The 19,725-nt window shown below is 36.6% G+C and overlaps 1 pseudogene; it reads right to left on the reverse strand.

Moving 5' to 3' along the window:
• Positions 1–19,725, reverse strand: part of LOC120304777 — a 127,984-nt pseudogene that overhangs the window by 26,596 nt on the left and 81,663 nt on the right.

Here is a 19,725-nt window from a genome sequence, read left to right on the forward strand (position 1 = left end):
CTGCTGCTCCATTGCGGCAGTAAAGTGGGACGGAATGGGCAGGGTCCTAACTAGGGCTTAGTTTTGGGGTAGGGCTTATATTAGTCCCCCCAAATCAAAGTAGGTCTTATTTTCAGGGTAGATCTAATTTTCAGAGAAACACGGTATATATGATTAAGCTATTAATCTAAAATTGGTTCTGATATCGCTGTTTTACTAACCTGACAGCTTATTATTCTAAATAGGAAACCTTCATTTTGTTTGCAAATAATAATATTAAAAATTCTAATTACCAGCAAGAATGAGTCCTTACATTTAAAGAGCACCTATCATTTCAGATCCAACATGGCAGTGCCTGTTAGCGGGCATCCACTCACCTGCTGCCTGCCATGTCCCTCACTTTGCTGTGTCACTGCCGCAACTGTCATCTCTGTCCTGCAGTGACTCCTCCTCTGACCCGCTGCTGGTTCACCAACAGTCCCATTGGAAGTCTTCGTCCATTGGAAGAAGATTATAATTTCTTGCATCCAAAATACCTAAATATCTCCAAATTGGTGGGAATTTATTTTGTCCAGTGGTTTCTGCTGAATATAAATTCAGAATTAATATTAATAGAGTAAATAAATAAGAGTCTTGCATGTTAGGAAAAGCTAAGAATAATAAATGAATAATAAATGAATAGATCCTTAAAGCAAAATAGTCATGGTCAGAACTTCAAGCAATCAAAACCCTATCCTATTGTCAAAGGCAAGATGGCAGACTATACTTCTTCACCTTCAGTCTGAAGTATACAATACTGCATAGCATAGTACAACTACACTGTTGTAGCAGATATTGCTGATGTAACTTCACTGTATAGACCCATAGAGTTTATTTTTACATTATAATTGAGAATTAAAAATGTTATATAAATTATATTCAGAAATGAAATGCTCAGATAATCAAACAATATTATGGCTAATTTAGGATGAAAGCAGTAATTTCCCATCAGAATGCAGTTGTAATAGTCTTCCTCCCTCTCCCCCGTGCCCAACACTTTTAAAATCTCTTAGGCCAGTATTTTACAACTATCTTTATAAATTATATGTTTTCTTTTCCCTAATAATATTAATCAAATCTTACAGCTATCTTTTGCAAAATTCAGCAATGAAATGGATCTGCAACCTGCAGTGTTCCAGGGATCAACATGTTTTTGACATTTCATTCACTTTTCCATGGGCAAAAGCAATTCAGCATTCACTGTATATTTTAATTGGTCTTCTGAGTCTCAAAACATCAACAAGAAAACAGTGAATCTCTCAGTGGTATACATACACACTCTTATCTACCCCATAAACAAGTAAGGGCAGCTCAAAGGCCTTTATTTGCAAAAGCTGTTTCTAATTTATCTACTTTGTGGTCATTTAATTTAGGCAACATATATATTCTAAAGGGCCAATTAGGGAGCCCCACTAGCCCTTGAAGACATAGTCTACTCACATATACATCATATTCCTAAAAATATAATGTCTTCCACATTCGTAGAACTGAATTACAACTCTCCAAATATGCACCATTATAACTAAAAAATTGGTAATTGCATTCTATCACATTTTGAAGGTACCAGATTAGGACAGTCTGACAGGAAAAAAAAACATTACAGATGTTATCTCAGTAAAAGAAGTAGATTGGTGTTTGCTTACTTTTTTTCCTGATTCCATTAAAAAAGAAACTTTCCTTTTTATTGAAAGTCAGAATAAAGTTTATGACAATCAAAACATTTTGGATTTTATGAATCAACAACTCTTGCTGGCATCCAACATTTTCTTTAACAATGGCAATGTTGAAGTTCCAATATTAGGAAAGGACCTCTATAGACATTTTAGTGATGGTTATGAGAGGGCAACTGAGATTGGATAGCTCTACTTTGAGGAATTTCAGAAAATAATTAAAAGAACCTGAATGCCTGTGGAACATGTCCCAAGGGTCTAGATCACTGTTCCTCAACTTCAGCAATTTTAGGAAGTGTTGACATCAACTCCCAGAATTTCCAACCAGCATACTGAATTCTGGGAGTTGAGTTCTACACTTCTTAAATTTGCTAAAGTGGAGACACGCTGCTCTCAACCCACATAGGGCAAAAACATGATCTCTGTTATTGAGAACAGAAGTTTTAAAGGCCATTTTGAAAAAAACAATTCCACACACAATAAAAATTAAGTCCCCTTTTTATTAGACATTTTGTTTCCTTTCCTCCTGGTATACTTGTCCTTTTTATACTACAGCACAAACCTTAGTGGCATGCACCAAGATGAAATGTGTATATGGATTATTCTGATGTCCTGAAGCTGGGGCCAGGTGCTACACACTCTCTACATTCTCTTCTTTGAAAATATTTTTCTTGCAAAATGTGTGTCGCTCATATTCACAAACATTTGTCATGCTATTGATTTTTCTTACCATCTTAAACAGTGATGCATGTGACCTGAGGCACCCATTGCCTGCTCAATGGGTCAGAACCATTTCAATGAATATTTCTTTAACATTATTTTGTAAGACTCATTAGATAAATATTATAATAACATTTGCCTCTATAAGGACTCTACAAGTGCCCTATGAAGCATGGAAGAAAAAAAATGATCCTGACCTTTCAATGCAACTGGAACAAAAGTTTAGCAGCAATTAGACCTACTTCTCTTAGGCCTACTTCTGTCCCAATTAATTACAGCAGTTCACTTGATAAGCCCTCTTGCTTCTGTTGAAGGATTAATTAAATGTTGAGTGTGTTTTGAATTTTTACACACCTGTATGCTCTGATCATTAGAAAACAGTATTGTTCCAAAAAAATAGATAGTATTCATCCCAAAGAGGCATGCAAATTAACTTAACAATACAAAAAATTGAAATTGTACCAAATTATAATATTTAATGAATAACATCTTTTCCCTAACACAAAACAAACAAGCAAATCATTCCAAGATCCATGATATGCAGTGATTCCATTCCTTCCTTCCTTCCTTCCTTCCTTCCTTCCTTCCTTCCTTCCTTCCATTTTAAAAGGAAATCACAAATTCCATACTACATAACAAAGCTAAAATTAGTCAGGGTTTCATGATAATTATGTATATAATTATAGGTACATAAACTTAAAAAGAAGAAAGATTCAGACATGCACTTGTCAATGTATATTTCAAATTGTTTTACTATTTATTTGATTTGATTTCATTCTCCTATTCTGCTTTTCAGAGAGTCTATCCCACTATGAGATCCTCTGGGTGGGAGGCTATAAATATTTTAAATAAATAACTACAGCTGTAGAATTTAAATACTATATACATGAGATCCAGACAAAGCTGCTAACCTTTCAAAGAAAGAGCTGATCTTCTGGGAATGAGAAGAAATGGAGGTGAAACCAATGCAGTGGCAAAAAATCAGAAGTTTATGCATTTTGTGATCTGGATTTGGGAATTCTGTTTTATAAATGCACATATATACCTGGGAGCCTTTCCCAGCTCATTCAAAAACTTCAACATCTGCTTCTGGAAATTGTTTCAGTAGAAAACATCAAATTTCACAGAAAAATATAGAAATCTATATTTTTCACATAAATATTGTTCAGATACACAAATACATTTTAAACCATTGCAAACTGCAGTACATCTGTGAAGGGAAACAGAGTAAAAATTCTGTTTTCATCTGTATGCAGGCTATAGTGACAAATTATCTCTCCCAAAAATTGCTAACTCCCCAGAACAAATCAGAAAATGATGGAATCCCACTCTTAGAATCTCAGGTAAAGATACAACTTTCTACATAGTAAAAGAAATGCAAAATATGTTTTCAAACAATTTTTTTTCCTTTTCAAGGAGATGAAAGAGACTATTCTCTAAATTAGTGTTGTTCATCCTTGGCAACTTATGATATGTGGCCTTCAACTTCCAGAAGTCCCCAGCCAGCATGGTTTAAAATCACCAGTGTTGAGAAGCAATACTTTAAAGTTAAACCACTCCATTAATGATAAAACATCCTGTACAAAAGAAACACCCTACACTAATAAACAAAATTATATATCAATTCAAGCCATATATTGAACCAAATAGAAGGATCAACTGTTTCATGGATCCTTCTTCTATCCAATCCAAACATACAGTATAGTTCTATGGTGACCTAGGTTAAAATATGCTTAAAATATTGCTTTCAGCATTTACTAATCTATATACCACATTCATGTTTAACACAAAAGACTTTTGCTACAATGTGAAGGCATCTCAATAGATATCCCCATAAAATGTGAGGTTACCAGAAACAATACTGACAATAACCAAAACTTTTTTTGACCATGAATAGAAAAATGGGTTCACAGAAGACTTCATGATCAGATCCCATTAAAAAGAAGTGACAATAATTTCAACTTAACAAAGGTAGAAAATTAAGTATAAAAACACCTTAGGAATGGTTTGATCAAGTATGATGGATCTCCTTTGGCCTTCCTTGCTTCTAAATTACAAGAACCTCAATGGTGATATGCAGGAAACCTCCTTCAAATGTGCCCCATATGAATGATAATAGTGAATATGCTTCTGAAATGAAATCCATATCATAATGCTTGTCTGGTTCTATTGATATCAATGGACAAATCTACACTCACCCTGCCAAAGAACCAGAAATCTTCAATCTGGGCACTCAAAATTTGAGTTATAACACTTAGAATCTGTTTTCTTAGAATATATGCCATCATAAATCATGGCTATTAGGAAATACGAAATGTAAGACATTTTCACCACTATATGTTTTTGTATATGTCTGCAGATTTGTATAATATATCTAGCAACTACATCTTGTGAATTTGTGTTTTCCCACACTCCCTCCAATTATAAATGGAGTATATATCTTCAGATCAGTATTATTTGAGAGTTTGTTGACACTGTGCTATATTAACGGCTGCATATCTGCTTTAGAACAACTCAGTATTCCTGTGTTTATAGGTCCCTTATCTGCAGAGAGGTTTCCTGGCAAAGTTTAAATCTCACTTTACCATCATCCTAAATGACAGGTTATTTTCTGGAAAACAAATGTTCAATTACATAAAAACTATACATCCCATCTTAGATAATTTCTTATTGTTCTACATATTTACCTTTTCCCACACCCTAAAAAAAAAATGAAACCTGCAGATTTATTTGGACTCCTTACATAAAGACTTTCAATTTAAAAGTTTAAATTAAGGGGTTTTTTTTCCAATTACCATAGTTGCCCAATGAAGTGAAGGAAAGGAACATAATTTGGAACAAATTGGACTACATTCTACCTTAAGCATTCCATTCAAGACATGTGAGTTTTGAATATAGTTTTTTCTTGTAACTGCCAACAATAATATCTACAATCAAAAATAAGCTTTCAGCTTTGACAAAGTTATATCTAAGTCCTTTATCAGAGGTCACTATTTTTATATACAACATGAAAATTATTTGGAATGCTCTGTTAGTCAATTCTTCCCTGGTCTTTGAATAGAGAAGTCACATTATATTTACAGTAAAATAGTTCCTTTGGTTTATAGCAGTGGTTCTCAACCTTTTTAATGCCGCGACCCCCAACTGGTCGTAAGTCGAGGACTACTCAACTGGTCGTAAGTCGAGGACTACTCAACTGGTGCAGCACTGTTTGCAGAATGGGACTTTGGGTGGGCTCAGCAGGGCAGAGACAGCCTGGACAATTCCTATTGGCTTTTGAAAGCCAATAGAATTAGACTCTATTCAAGAGAGTCTATTCTATTGGCTTTCAAAAGCCAATAGAATAAAAGGAAGTAGCACAGCTAAGGAAAAGGGGGAAAAATGGCGGACTGCGTTGTTTGGTGACCCCCGTGAAATGGTCGTTCGACCCCAAATGGGGTCCCGACCCACAGGTTGAGAACCACTGATTTATAGTTTCTCATTACAGCTCCAGATTCTGCTTTACAGAAAAAGTATTCAAGAAGTAATTTGTATTTATTATTTAAATAATAATGAATGCACTCTTTGATATCTTGATAGAGGTAACAGAAAAATGCATTTAGATATAATATATAAATTTAAAAAACTACATGTAAATAGCAACTTCAAAATCCTGAGGACAATTCATTTCTTAAGATAGAGAGAGAATAAGTAATATAAACTAGAAAAGTAGATAATTATTACTTTGGATGTCATATGACACTTTACAAACACATTATATATAATTATATGGATTGAAATAAGGCAAGTTAACATAGTGATCTGAACAAAGCTAGAATATATTCTGAGCATATAAATTGTTGCTTGATTTATTTTTTGTTGTGGAAATTTAAAATGATAAATCCAAAGATCTTGAATGATTATTTTTGCTATATAATATTGGAACTAGACCAGAGTTAATTTATTTGATTTAATTAATATGGCTATAATTTGAGGGACTCTTTGGAATGTGATTTCTCTTCTATCAATCCTAGATAATGTCACAATGATGGGATTATCAAAACAAAGTATTTTTCTAACATTCTAAAGTTGTAGTAAAATACAAATTTAAAAGAATTAGCTTGAACCAAATTTAAGAAGAGTATAATGTTATTACATATTAAATGGAAATCTCAGAATATTGAGTTGGATAGTTTTTTATTACAATTTACCTTGAAGTTGAAAAGGAAGTCAGATAAAGGAAAACAGACTCTTTAGCACAACATAATTTATAACTTATGTACATTGGAAATGTAAAAGAATCCACTAACAGTTTTGAAGAAAAATCCACAAACCATTTCCAATTAATTTCACAGTTATAGGAATACTAATATTAAATTATTCTAATTTTTTTACATCATTTTAATTGAAATTTTTAAAACAGTTAAAAACTAATCAAACTAATATAAAATAAAGTACAAGAAAAATGGTGTAAGAAAAATAGGGAAAATTAAAAAATAAAAAGATGGGCTTCACAATAGTTTTATTCAAATTAATTAGTAATACTAAATAGATTCTCCTATTGTTCATATTTTAGTCTACAAAACTGATCTGGAAGGAATGCATTTGTGATTTTATTATAAAACTTTTACTGAGCTAAATAAAATAATAAAAAAGATAATTATATTTTTGGGAAAAACATATTTTTAAGAGAATGTAAATGATTACCAAGGAAAACTGATTACCGGGATTTATTTTAAAATGAACAGGTAAATTCATAGGAAAACACTAGACAACTCAATGACTAATGAAAGTAAATCTGTTTTCATCCTTCATCACTTTGCTTTCCTGGATGCATGCCTTTAAACATACACTTCTTTAGTAGAAGTTGTAGTTTAACAACAGCATATTTCAGAAATCAGAATTCTACTGCGGCTTATCCAGGAATTATTTTTTGCTTTAACAGGAAACCAAGTACTAATTTTATATTTGAAAATTCATTACATAGTGGAAATTTACAGTGAAAGAAGCCTTTTCCCTCTCTTTTGCCACATATTCCATTTTGCACATAAGGAGTTATATTGATTTCCATGAATATATGACAAGCAAGATTTGGGTTGATATTTTCCCTATTCATCCATCTTCACCCTCTGAATGAAAATAAGCACAACTCCATTTAAATACACAGCAACTGCCATTTATTCAGCTCTTGTTTTTTGTGAGAAATTGATTTATGATATCTTTGCTTGTTTCTCCAATAATTTAGCATAGACACACACTTGGTTGCTTTTTAGTGTTTTTGTAAAGAGAAATGCTACACTGTTTACAATAAAACGGATGTGAATTACTCCAGAGCACAATCAACTTTCTTGTAATTGAAGGGTAGCTATACTTGTCTCACCTGTCTTTTATTCCACTTGCAACAACTGGTATATACAAAGATTATGCATGTATGTTAACTCAAACAATTTAAGATCACTTTTCTTGACATCCACAAATAAATTGGTGATTTAGCATAGGCAAAGGAGCTGTGCCTGCTGCTCTCCAGAAATATATCATTATGACATCCAACCTTCACTAAGAGAAATAAACCCAACTGCCTTTTGGGTTTATTCTGCAGCAGGCATTTGGGGGAGCATCAGAATATCAAAATGATTTAGTTGTTAGAAAACAGATAGGCATTACAAGCAAGGGATTAAACACAGAAGACCAAATTGGATGGGATGTTAATTGGCTGAATGCTCCATTTCTTAACAATAGAGAGATGGAAGATGATGATAACGACGACGATGGTTGGTTGTAGTTGTTGTTGTTGTTGTTATTGTTGTTGTTGTTATTATTGTTATTATTATTTAGAAATGGGGAGCAATAAAGGGAATGGAATGAAATAGCACTGCCTGTAGGGTATGGGAACAAATCCAGGACATGATGATTAAAAGAGGAAAATGATTCTTTCTTCCTTTCTCTCTCCCTAGTTCCTATTTTTCAAGTAGAGATGCATTAATAACATATTATAACTAAACATAAGGCTATTCTCATCAATTTTGGCTAATAACATTTTTGCCTTGCAGTGTCTCGTTTAGCACATGGCTTTTCCATGAGGGCTCATAAGGCTTCTCAGAAAATGTAATCAAATTTTAGAAGGGCAGGAAAGTTCACCTTCCTTTCATAGTAGTATTACCTGGTATACATAAACATTATCTGCTTACCTTGTCCTCATCAATGCCCAGGACCCAGTAGGCACAAAATAACCTTCTAGAAAACACAGTTACAACTCAGACCTACACCAGTGTTTTAGTTTGGCTACTTAGGAGACAATTGATTCCCATCTTGACAGCAAGATATGCTCTTTCTATTTAATTGACACATGTTCACTGGGAGTTTAGAAACAGGAGCAGGACTCTGCTGGTTGATCCCACTTCCAAATTTCACACATTTGTAGAAAAGTATCCCCGTGTCAGGAATTGCTATCTGCTTTTAGGCTATGGAGCATACCTGGGCTTTGAATGATCTACACAGACCAAGAAAGTGAGTGGGACCAGGCTGAAACCTAATTTGATTTAATTTAGTTTTGTTAATACAACAGGAAGCTGTGCATTTATGAAATTTGGCTGAGGTTCAAAAAATTAAGCAGCATCTAGTTTGGAAAAAAAATAAGCATCTAGCTTATTATTTGGATGGGAGATGGCCATAAAATGTCTTTGCTATAGACTAGATTTAGATGTTTAATTCTGATCACCTCTTTTGTTCAATCTCCAATTATTCTAGATGCCTAGCTTCTCTAAGCCTCACTGAACAGGGCAACATAATCATTGGATATTTTTGTGGATAACTTTGCAATAGCTTAAAAATAGTCTGAAATTCAGATCTCGTTGTGGAAGTTCAACATTGACAATCTAAGACTAGTTTGCTTAATTCCTTAAAATAAGAAAAAAAATAACATTATGTTCCTTAGACATATGCTATTTTAGCATTTGAGGACTATAACTGCAGGAACTTTTGGTAAGTAAGCTTAAAGGGAAACTATTAAATAGAGTAGAACACAATCTGTTTTAACTGCCCCCTACAGAACAAAAGTAAGGCTCCATTACGGATCATAATTCCTAGTCTATTGACTACCATAGCAATAAGTATACATAGTCTGAAAGGTCATCCTTGCTAAAGAACTCATTAAATAGCTAAGCTCTACCATTATAATATAGACTTCTATGTAAAATATACCTAATGAAATGCCATCACATATGCAGGATCTAATCAGAAGAAAATTGAACTATTTTAATTTCATGCTTGCAATTCAGTGTGGCCCCTATATAACCTCTTCTAGTTTTTCATAAATATCTTTGAGTTAGGGCATTTTCAGTATAGCTGTCATTTAGACCCCAAGTATTAAAACAAAAAAATAGCCACCTTTTAAAAGACAGTACTCTAATAGGCTTAATTTAATCAAAATATTCACATTAAGAGAAACTGGAAAACTCAATTCTTAAAAATCAGATTTAGTTAGTCCATAAATTGAGAAATCATAATTTGAAATCAAAATCTTGGAGTCCTAGTGGACAATCACTTAAATAAAAGCCAACAGTGTATGGCAGCAGCCAAAAAAGCCAATACAATCTGAGGCTGCATGAATAGAGGGATAGAATCAATATCATGTGAAATTCTAGTAGCACTTTACAAAGCCTTAGTAAGACTTGGAATACTGCATCCAGTTCTGGTCACCATAATATAAAAATGATGTTGAGACTCTGAAAAGAGTGCAGACAAGAGCAAAAAGAATGATTAAGGGGCTGAAGACTAAAATATATGAAGAGTGATTAGAGGAATTGGGTATGTCTAATCTAAAGAAAAGGCCTAAGGGAGACATAATAGCACTGTATTTAAAGGTATTGTTCATTCCTTGCTCTGGAATAGTAGGAAAGATTAGATTAGATTAGGTTAGGTTAGGCTAGGTTAGGTTAGGTTAGGTTGGGTTGGGTTGGGTCGGGTCGGATCAGATCAGATCAGATCAGATTAGATTAGATTAGATTAGATTATTAATTGAATTTTGGTCGATTTAAAAATAATAAGAGGGCTACATTAGCACAACCCCTGTAGTGGTTGTTTTCCAGATGAGTTTTCTTATTGATAGTGCTGGTTCAGATTTATCAGACTTATATCCCAACATATCAGGGAGGTGCTTATTTTGAAAAGATTATGTATAATTGTCATATTATCCTTGTGCAGCATGAGCTAATGTATCTTAAGGGTCTACTAATGCAGGCAAGGGAGGCTAAAGGCAATGCTTTTAGCCAGTGCAAATTGAAATAGATATGCAAAGTACTTCATTTATATCATCACAATCAGTGCCAACTAATCCAAAAATAAAACTCATGATATTCATCAATAGCAAATGTCCTTGTCTGGAATATTTTAACCTGACTGAAATATCATAAACAGGCAATATAAGTTATACTGCCTTTTTAATCTGATCTGAAATGCTGAAGAAGTTGTTCAGGTATTTGAATCCCATCACTGGGTAATACACACTGTTACATGGAAATAACAACTCTATAACCCAGGGAAACCTATTTGATTGATCATCTATGAAAAGTCATTAGGGCATTATGGGTCCAAATCACATCCTTGAAAAAATCGATTCATTGCAAGAAATATAAGATACTATAGGCAGTGGCATGGCACTTCCTTATCTTTCTTGTCTTAGTTGCAACAATCATAGAAATTCAAAACTTCAGGTAAGTTGTATTGAAGTTGGAGATATATCCCAAACTCATTTCTCAGCCATCTTAAATCTTCAGCACTCCCATAGATTGACATCCTGGAGCAGTGTTTCTCAACTTCAGCAACTTTAAGATGCATGGACTTCAACTCCAGAATTCCCCAGCATCAGAGAAACACTATCTAGAGCATGCCTTCTGAGCAGCGAAAATTCTTTCCCAGCCTGTAGAAAAGCCCCAAACATTTGTTTTAAACATTACAGATTACTTAATGTACGAGAAGCAGCCTTGCAGCTCATGAGAGATCCAACTCAAAATCGTCCAGTCCTTTATTGCAGTCAATGGCCAGACCAGAAGTACAAAAAGGAGGAACAAGCTATCATATCATTCTATGTTACCAAGCACATTTTCACTCAAAAGTCACTCTCTGGCTTAGTCATCAGAAAACATAAGTATAAACTGAATCATTACATTTATATTCATAAATTATGCAAGTTATTGCATTATTTACTGGAGATTAAGCTAGGTCCCCTGTTGTTGGTCTTTCAAAAGTCGTTCAAGATGGAGCATTGTCTTACTTGAACACCTTTTCTCAGCATGATGATGGAGAATCCACAAATGGGTTGTCTTAATCTTCCTGCTTCAATAAGACTACATTTGAAGTGTAGATACGCCTCTGCTGTGCCATAGCACCCCAGTTTGAGACTAAGGCGATACACAGATGTTAGTCTGACGTCTGTGCTTTCCTAATATCGGAACCAGAGCCAAACTGACCTTAGATGGGAGGGAGTGGATTCTCCATCATCATGCTGAGAAAAGGCGTTCAGGTAAGACAACGCCCCTTCTCCAGCTTGATTGGATAGAGAATCCACAAATGGGACATACCAAAGCCCTGTGTCCCTAAGGGGGGGGATTAGTTTGGGCCTGGGTCCCGCTAGATGACAACATGTGTAGCAACACTCTGCGACCAAAGGAGGCATTTGAAGAAGCATATTTTTCAATCTTATAGTGACGGACGAGGGCGAGACCATGTAGCCGCCCTGCAAATCTCCCCTATAGATGCCTGGGTCACCCAAGCCGCCGAAGTGGCAGCGCCCCAGGTGGAATGGGGTGTGATATGCCTAGGAACTGTTAGTGAGTGTGTCCTGTATGCTAGAGTGATACAGGCCCTAATCCATCTCCCTATTGTCGAGGAGGAGACCTTCTGGCCCATAGATGAAGGTTGAAAGGATAGAAACAATGCTTTGGATTTATGGAAGGCCAAAGTTCGTTTGATGTAATGTTGCAGAGCCCTGTGAATGTCAAGTGTGTGCCACTGTTTCTCAAGGTCATGGGACGGGTTAGGACAGAAATTTGGTAAGACCACTTCCTGGGACCCATGGTACAAGGAATTTTTCTTGGGAATAAGGAAGAGTCTAGTTTGAGGGTTACCCTGTCTGCATGGAAAATGCACAGGTCCTCTCTGACAGAAAGAGCGGCCAGTTCTGAAATTCGCCTGGCCGACATGACTGCCATAAGGAATGCCACCTTCATAGATAATAGCTTAAGTGGACATGTGGCAATAGGGTCGAAGGGTGGTGAAATGAGGATCTGAAAGACCTGGTATAGGTCCCAAGACGGGTAATGGTGTACCGTCATTGTCTTTGCATTGGTCACTCCCTTTAAAAAGGAACGAACCGAAGGATCGTGTGTCAAGGGGGCGCCATTGTCACACATGAGTACCTTAGAAAGAGCTGCGACCTGTCTCTGGATGGTGTTCGGGAATGTCCATCCTATCCATCAGAAATTCCAACACAATCGGAACAGAGATGTTCAAGAGCTCCACTTTATGATCTGAGTACCAAGTGCAGAAACTCCTCCATGTGGCATCATATATCCTATTTGTCGAGGGGCGCTGGATTGTTGAATCATGGCTATCATCCTTGCTGAATATGAGTCTCGGCTCAAGGCCCACCTGTCAAGTGCCAAACGGTTAGTTGGTGCCACTGTGGGTCCGGGTGCTGGAGCTCCCCCTGCGTGAGGGGAATACGACCTGTTGGAATCCTCCACGGTGGAGATACAGAGAGCTCCACCAGGTCGGCGAACCACGGACATCTTGGCCAATGTGGTGCAATCACAATCCGCCCATTCATGTAGAGTCTTGCAGATTGTAGTGGGAAGGAGTGGTAAGGGAGGAAAGGCGGAAAGCAGTTCCTTGGGCCAGGGGCTGCAGAGGACATCTGTCCCTTGTGCTGTCAAAGACGGGAACCTGGAAAGGAATCTCAGGAGTTGGGAGTTGGTTGGGGAAGCAAAAAGGTCTAAGGTTGGGGAACCAAACCAAGCTTCTGAGACTGGGGATCAGTCTAGCTGAGGCCTCTACAAATGAGCTCTGGTTCCTGAAAGGAAGCTCCTGGGCTCCTCGGAAGGTGCAGAAGCACATTTGGTCTTTCTGGTCTGTCAGGAAGCCTCTGTTTGTCTTTTTAACCTCCGATGATCAGCTGGGTGTCGGAGCTGCGTTTCCCAGCAATTTGAGCCTGCCGGCAACTCACCAGTCAATTTAGCCAGCCTCTGACTGTCTGTTGGCTGGCGATGCTCAGTAGAAGCCTCCGACAATCAGCTGGCTGTCAGAGCTGCATTTTCTGGCGATTTGAAGTCTCCAACGATCAGCTGGTTGTCGAAGCTGCATTTTCCAGCAATTTGAAATCTGCCAGCAATCCTCCAGTCATTTAACCGGCCTCCGACTGTCAGCTGGCTGGTAGTGCTGCGAATCGCGGTCTGTCAGGAGAAGCCTCGTCGGCTCCCTGTGAACCTGACATGACCGTCTGGAGCAAGGCAGCCAGGGAAACGGGGATTTAAAGTTACGATGGCAGGGAAGACCAGGTAAGATCTTCTCAAAAACGAATTAATTAATTCTAAAGCTAATTTGATTAATCTGTTGTAGTCTGAAGAAACGCGTCTGTAGAGCAAGAGACTAAGTCTAAAACTGGAGCGCTATGGTACAGCAGAGGTGTATCTACACTTCAGACTTAGTCTTATTGGAGCAGGAAGATTAAGACAACCCATTTGTGCTGGAGAACAAGCTGTTTCACAGAGCTTTCCCTTGATGTTACTTACCATCTTTTTAGTCTATTTTCTTTGAATTGTTGAAGGATGCTTTGTTATTATTTGTGGCACTGGATATGCTTTTTTTTTCTATGTAAACTGCCAGGAGTTGATTTGATTGTGGTGATGTAGAAGTATGTTTAATAAATAAAATAAATTACTTTTCCAACAAGGGGATAAATTGCATTTTTTTTGTTCACATCAGCACATAAAATAATGGATGGACAGATGGATGGATGGATGGATGGAGGATTTCTTAGTTTTATATCCAGGAGTTTAAGACAGTCCAGAACTCCCTGCACCTGTTTTTCTCCCACAGCATCAATACTATGAGATAAATTGAGATGAAAAAGAACTACAGTTTCATCTTACTTCATACGTTTCTTGCCAAAGTCAGACTAAATAATCTAGTGCTGCCAAAGGCACTCAGAGGCTCCAATATCCAAGTTACAAGGGAAACATCTGGAAAGTTTTCTCCTAGCTGTATGATTTATTTTATTCTGATCTTGCTATTAAAATCATTAAAACATTTACAATAGTTTTATGGTATTGTCTAGGACCATAACAATAGAGTATTTTTCTTCAGTTTTATGCTGTATTTTCTCCTGTTTTGTTTTTGTACTGCATATCAGAGAGATGGAGTTCTTTGATGCAAAGGAATCTCCTTATTTCAGAATTGGATGCTTTAAGAAAGATCCTAATAAGTCATACCTAATTATTAATATTGTGATGCAAAAAAGTTTCATTCTAACATATGAGCAAAAAGCTATTGAAATGTTAGTCAAAATATAGTTATGAGTAGTCCTGAGCTCAATAGTTCAGTTAATAGTTTACAGAATATTTCTTGACTCTCCTTTGCTAATCAAAAATTATCTTCATTTTTGCTTTGGATGATTAGCTTCATACTCCTTCTGTTTTAATTAGCAATACCAGTGTATTTCTCCACTTAATATTGGATTTCTGAAAAATGACATAAATACTTAGCATTCCTGTAGTCTAATTGCCAAACTGTAGTCCAGTTTAACTTCACCTGAAGAGCTCTCAATGTTTATTACAGCTGAAATTTCATTAAATGAAACCATATCTGCTGTAAAATTTGAACTTTCCTCTAGAACGTATACAAATTACACATAAAGAGAAAGATCATGTGCATACAAGGCAAACAGAGAATGCTAGAGATGGATTTGGAGATGATATGTCTGTGTATATCTGCTACCAAAATCTTTCTAAGCAACTGAAAGTTTGTTATTTTGAAAACTTAGACAAATGGTCATATAAAAGTAAAGACATCTATGTCTCTTTACTAGAATAAACTCAATGTGCTTTGAAATCCTTCAATATATTCTGGAAATATTTTTTTTAAAAGGGCCATGTACTAACCAAGCTTTTTATAGTCAGGGTCCCAGGTAGGCTACAAAGAATCTTGCCTGAAGACTTGGAGAATCACTCACAATCACTATTGATAGTAAGTGGCTTAGTGGATCAAAAGTCTGACTATCTTCATTTTTTAAACATAATTTTTAACAATAATTTTACAACTGTATAACTGGTACAAACCAAACTTAGAAAAAGAGAAAAAGAAAATGGCAAGACAGAATAAAAAGTGCAGGAAAAAATAAAGGAGAAAAAGTAAAGAAATACAGAAAAAAGAACCATATAAAGAAGTGATTTCCAACGTTCATCACAAGTATAAAAATGTCTGACTCTCTCCACAAGAGCTTTCTGAGTTCCCATGTTCTTCCTAGATTAATAACATATCCTATCCTAGTCTTATTCCTCACTTCCCAGGCTTCCAATATCACAGATGATGTGGAAAGGAAAAATTGTTGAAGAGGAGCTTTCTGTGTTACACAACAGCTCATCTTTCTGGCTAAAATGCTTAGGAATGAAGTGCCTATATGACTTCTATGCACTGAAGACAGAGCATGAAAGAACATGGAGGATGAGAACATGGAAGCCCACAATTTTTTTTCCTGTTTGCTACAAGGGATCCAGCACAAATAGACAATGCTATGAATCTTCTCTTGGTACATTTTTTATGAGCAAAATAATACAGTCATTTCTAGTTTGTCTTCATGCTAAAGGTAAAAGCCCTTCTAGACATGTTAGTCATTCCATAGATCACTGAGGTAGATATATTCCAGCCAATTTTTTTGGAACTGCTAACTTACAGTTCTGTTGACTGGTTATACATTATACATTAACTTTAGAAGCTAGGTCACAGACTCACAAAAAGCAATTCAAACAATGAATTAAATATCAATCTCCAACTATTTCCTGTACCTTATGTTTATTCTGCAGCATATTCTTGCTATGAAAACAAATAAAATATAATGTTAGCATCTACACTAAATGTTGGATCAGCAGGAACAGAAGCGGCAAATTCATTGACCATGAGTTTCTTATTGTATATGATTGCTTACCAATTAGTTGTGACAAAAATTTACCAACTGGCTTGTCACCCAAGCTTGACATTACATGATACATGTTCAGCTCAGTACCACCTTTGAGGGAGAACAGTTTCCAGTGGCACCAACAAGGAGGAATTGGCTAACCATCAAAAAAGCTGAGCAACCTTTACAGGCCATGAAAATACTCATGCTCTGTTAGTCATTAAAGAGTTGCCTTCCTGACCATGTCAGCAATGATACACCAAGCTAGTGTATGGGGGTTATATATGAATAGCAGAAAAAATGCAGAAAAAATGCTTACAATGGTATGGCCACATTCTATGAGCAGCACCTCATACCACTAGTTGTACCATCTACAATTTTAACATCAATGACAACTCCTCAAGTAGAAGACTAAAGCAAAGATGGCAGGACACAATTAACACAAACATGAAACTCATGAAGTTGGACTTGATTGTTGCATTTGATGATGTGAAATGGCATTCGTTGATCCAAAGGTGTAGGATCCAAAAAGTGGATTCTGCACCTTCAGGAAAATGCCATGATGATGAAGAGGATTAAACACCAGTTTCACATGGTGATCTCTATAAAACCATCATACTGACTCATGAGGTAAAAAGAACGCAAGTGAGAGTTCATCTATCATCTAGTTTCAAATAGGTTGTTTCATCAACATCAGCCTGCAAACTGGGTCTCTCCTATCCAACAAGATGCAGTTCAGTAATGAGAAAAAAAAAAAGATCTTGTATTTAGGCAGGAAAAACCAAATGCCCAGATAAAATAGGCAGTTGTACTATCACTATAAGAGTGATCTAGGTGTCCTGGTGACAATTGCATAAGTATGAGCCAGCAGTATACTGCAGCTGCCAAAAAAGCCAATTCAGTTCTAGACTGCATCAACAGAAGGATAGTATTAAGATCACCAGAAGTGATAGTTCCTCTCTATATTGTACTATAAGGCCACATTAGGAATACTCAGTCCAGTTCTGATCATCATGATACAAAAAAGATGCTGAGACCCTAGAAAAATTGAAGAGAAGAACAACAAAGATGATAAGGAGTCTGGAAACTAAACTGTATGATGAACCTCTAATGGAATTAGGTACTACATATTTAGCCTAATGAACAGAAAGCTTAGAGATGACATGATAGCTGTCTTCTAATACTTGAACAGCTGTCATAGGGAAGAGGGCATCAGTTTATTCACCAAAATATGTGAGGAAAGGATAAAAAGCAATGGGTGGAAACTTGTCAGAAGGAGATCCAACCTAGAATTAAGGAAAATTTTCCTGACAATGTGGACAATTAGAGTAGTCAATGGAACAGGTTGCCTCCCAGAATTATAGATGCTCCATGTTTGAAGGTTTTCAAGGGAAAAAAAAGGACACTCCTTTGTCCAGGCTGGAATAAGCATTCCTGTCTTGGGCAGGAGTTTGGACTAGAAGACCTCCAAGATCACTTCCAGCCCTATGAGTCTATGATTGATATGATTGATATGATTTGTAATTATACAAATAAGTTACACATCATTTGCACAATTACACATCAGAAATGCAGCTCATCTAACCATTATCACATTATCATCAACACATCTCACCATCAGGGGAAGAATGAACAGGAGTGCCTAAGATTAAGATGGAACTGCCTTGTGTCTTTTCACTTTGAAGCAGATCAGGCTGTTCTTCAAAGCAAGGTCATATTGAAATAAAAGACTGTCTCCAAAAGATGACAATGCTTTATACATTTGCCAAACTAATCTTGCAATCTACCACTGAAAAGAAAATATAACAATTATTCTGAAAAATTGACTGTTGTAGAAACATTGCTACACTTTGAAAACTTAGGTTTTTCAGCAGTAATGAAATTTATTCTTTTTTATAGATGCTTTCCAACAACGTCAGAAATGTTGGTGTTAAGTGTTCACTGAATAGTAGTTTTATTGCTGTTTCTGGGAGATGTTTTTGGTAAATTGCCCAGATTTTTATAGAAGCAGACAGGAAACAATGTAATAAATTAAAACCAAGTAAAATTCTTCCTTTTTTTTTAATATACGCATTTACTTCTTTTAGCAACAACCCATTAAAAATTTGTTAGATCAAGAAATTAAAAATTTGTAAAAGCTCAAAGAAAATCCAGGTACTTAAATGATCTGTTTCTTTATTAGTACAATATGTATAGGTTATACTGCCACTGTAAACCATCAGCCAGTTCAAATAAAAGCTATTCATCATATATCTATCTGCATAGCTATAGCTACATGAGGAAATATATCTGAAATTTCTTGAAGCAATTTCTCTAATAGTTTATTTTCATTTATTTATTTATCAAATTTAAAAGCTGCCCATCTCCCTCACAGAGATAAAATAAGATGTTAAAAACATAATAACTGAATATAAAAATTTAAAACAGAGGCAAAGTTAGTAAAATTCAACATTAAAGGATAATTAAAAGGCAGGGCCTTCAAAGCATGAACCAGCCCTACGACTCTGTGCTCCTCTGTCACCTCCAGGCAAGAGGGCAAGTCTTATGAATTGCGGCAATAGCCTGATAAGTTGATGAGCACTCGTCTGTTCCTTACTGGAGCTACAGCAGGTCACAATATCTCTGAGTCCTGTTATAACATTTGTCTGCAGACACTATCAGCAGAACTGTGTAGCTAATCAGGTTCCACTTCATCCTCCAGATCACAAGTGTCAAACTCGCCATGTCACGTGACATGTCATGACATATCACAACTTTTTTTGCCTTGCCAGAGATGGGGTAGGCACGGTCACTGCATGATGCAACTGGGCTGTGAGTCAGCAGTTTGACACCTCTGCTCGAGATAGCCCTAGCCCAGACATATCAAACACAAGGCCCGGGGGCCGGATGCGGCCCGCAAAGTGGTTTCATGTGGCCGCGAAGCCATCCTGGAGACAGTGAGGGAATGGCCCCTGCTGCCTTAGCCCTGACCTAGGCCAGCCGGGAGCCAATGTACAATTTTGTGGTGGCCATCTTGGCACTTGCCCCGGTGGACCATGCCTTGGCACTTGCCCCGGTCCCATCCCCTTCTGCCAGAGACCCTCAGATCTGTCCCACTCCTGCCCAGGCCCCCACAGGCATCCTTGATGTGGATGATGTAAAACTGGCCATGCCCACCCAGTAGGCCACACC

This window comes from Crotalus tigris, unplaced genomic scaffold, assembly GCF_016545835.1.
Source record: "Crotalus tigris isolate CLP2741 ecotype Arizona unplaced genomic scaffold, ASM1654583v1 scf7180000017658.5313226, whole genome shotgun sequence".
NCBI lineage: Eukaryota > Metazoa > Chordata > Lepidosauria > Squamata > Viperidae > Crotalus > Crotalus tigris.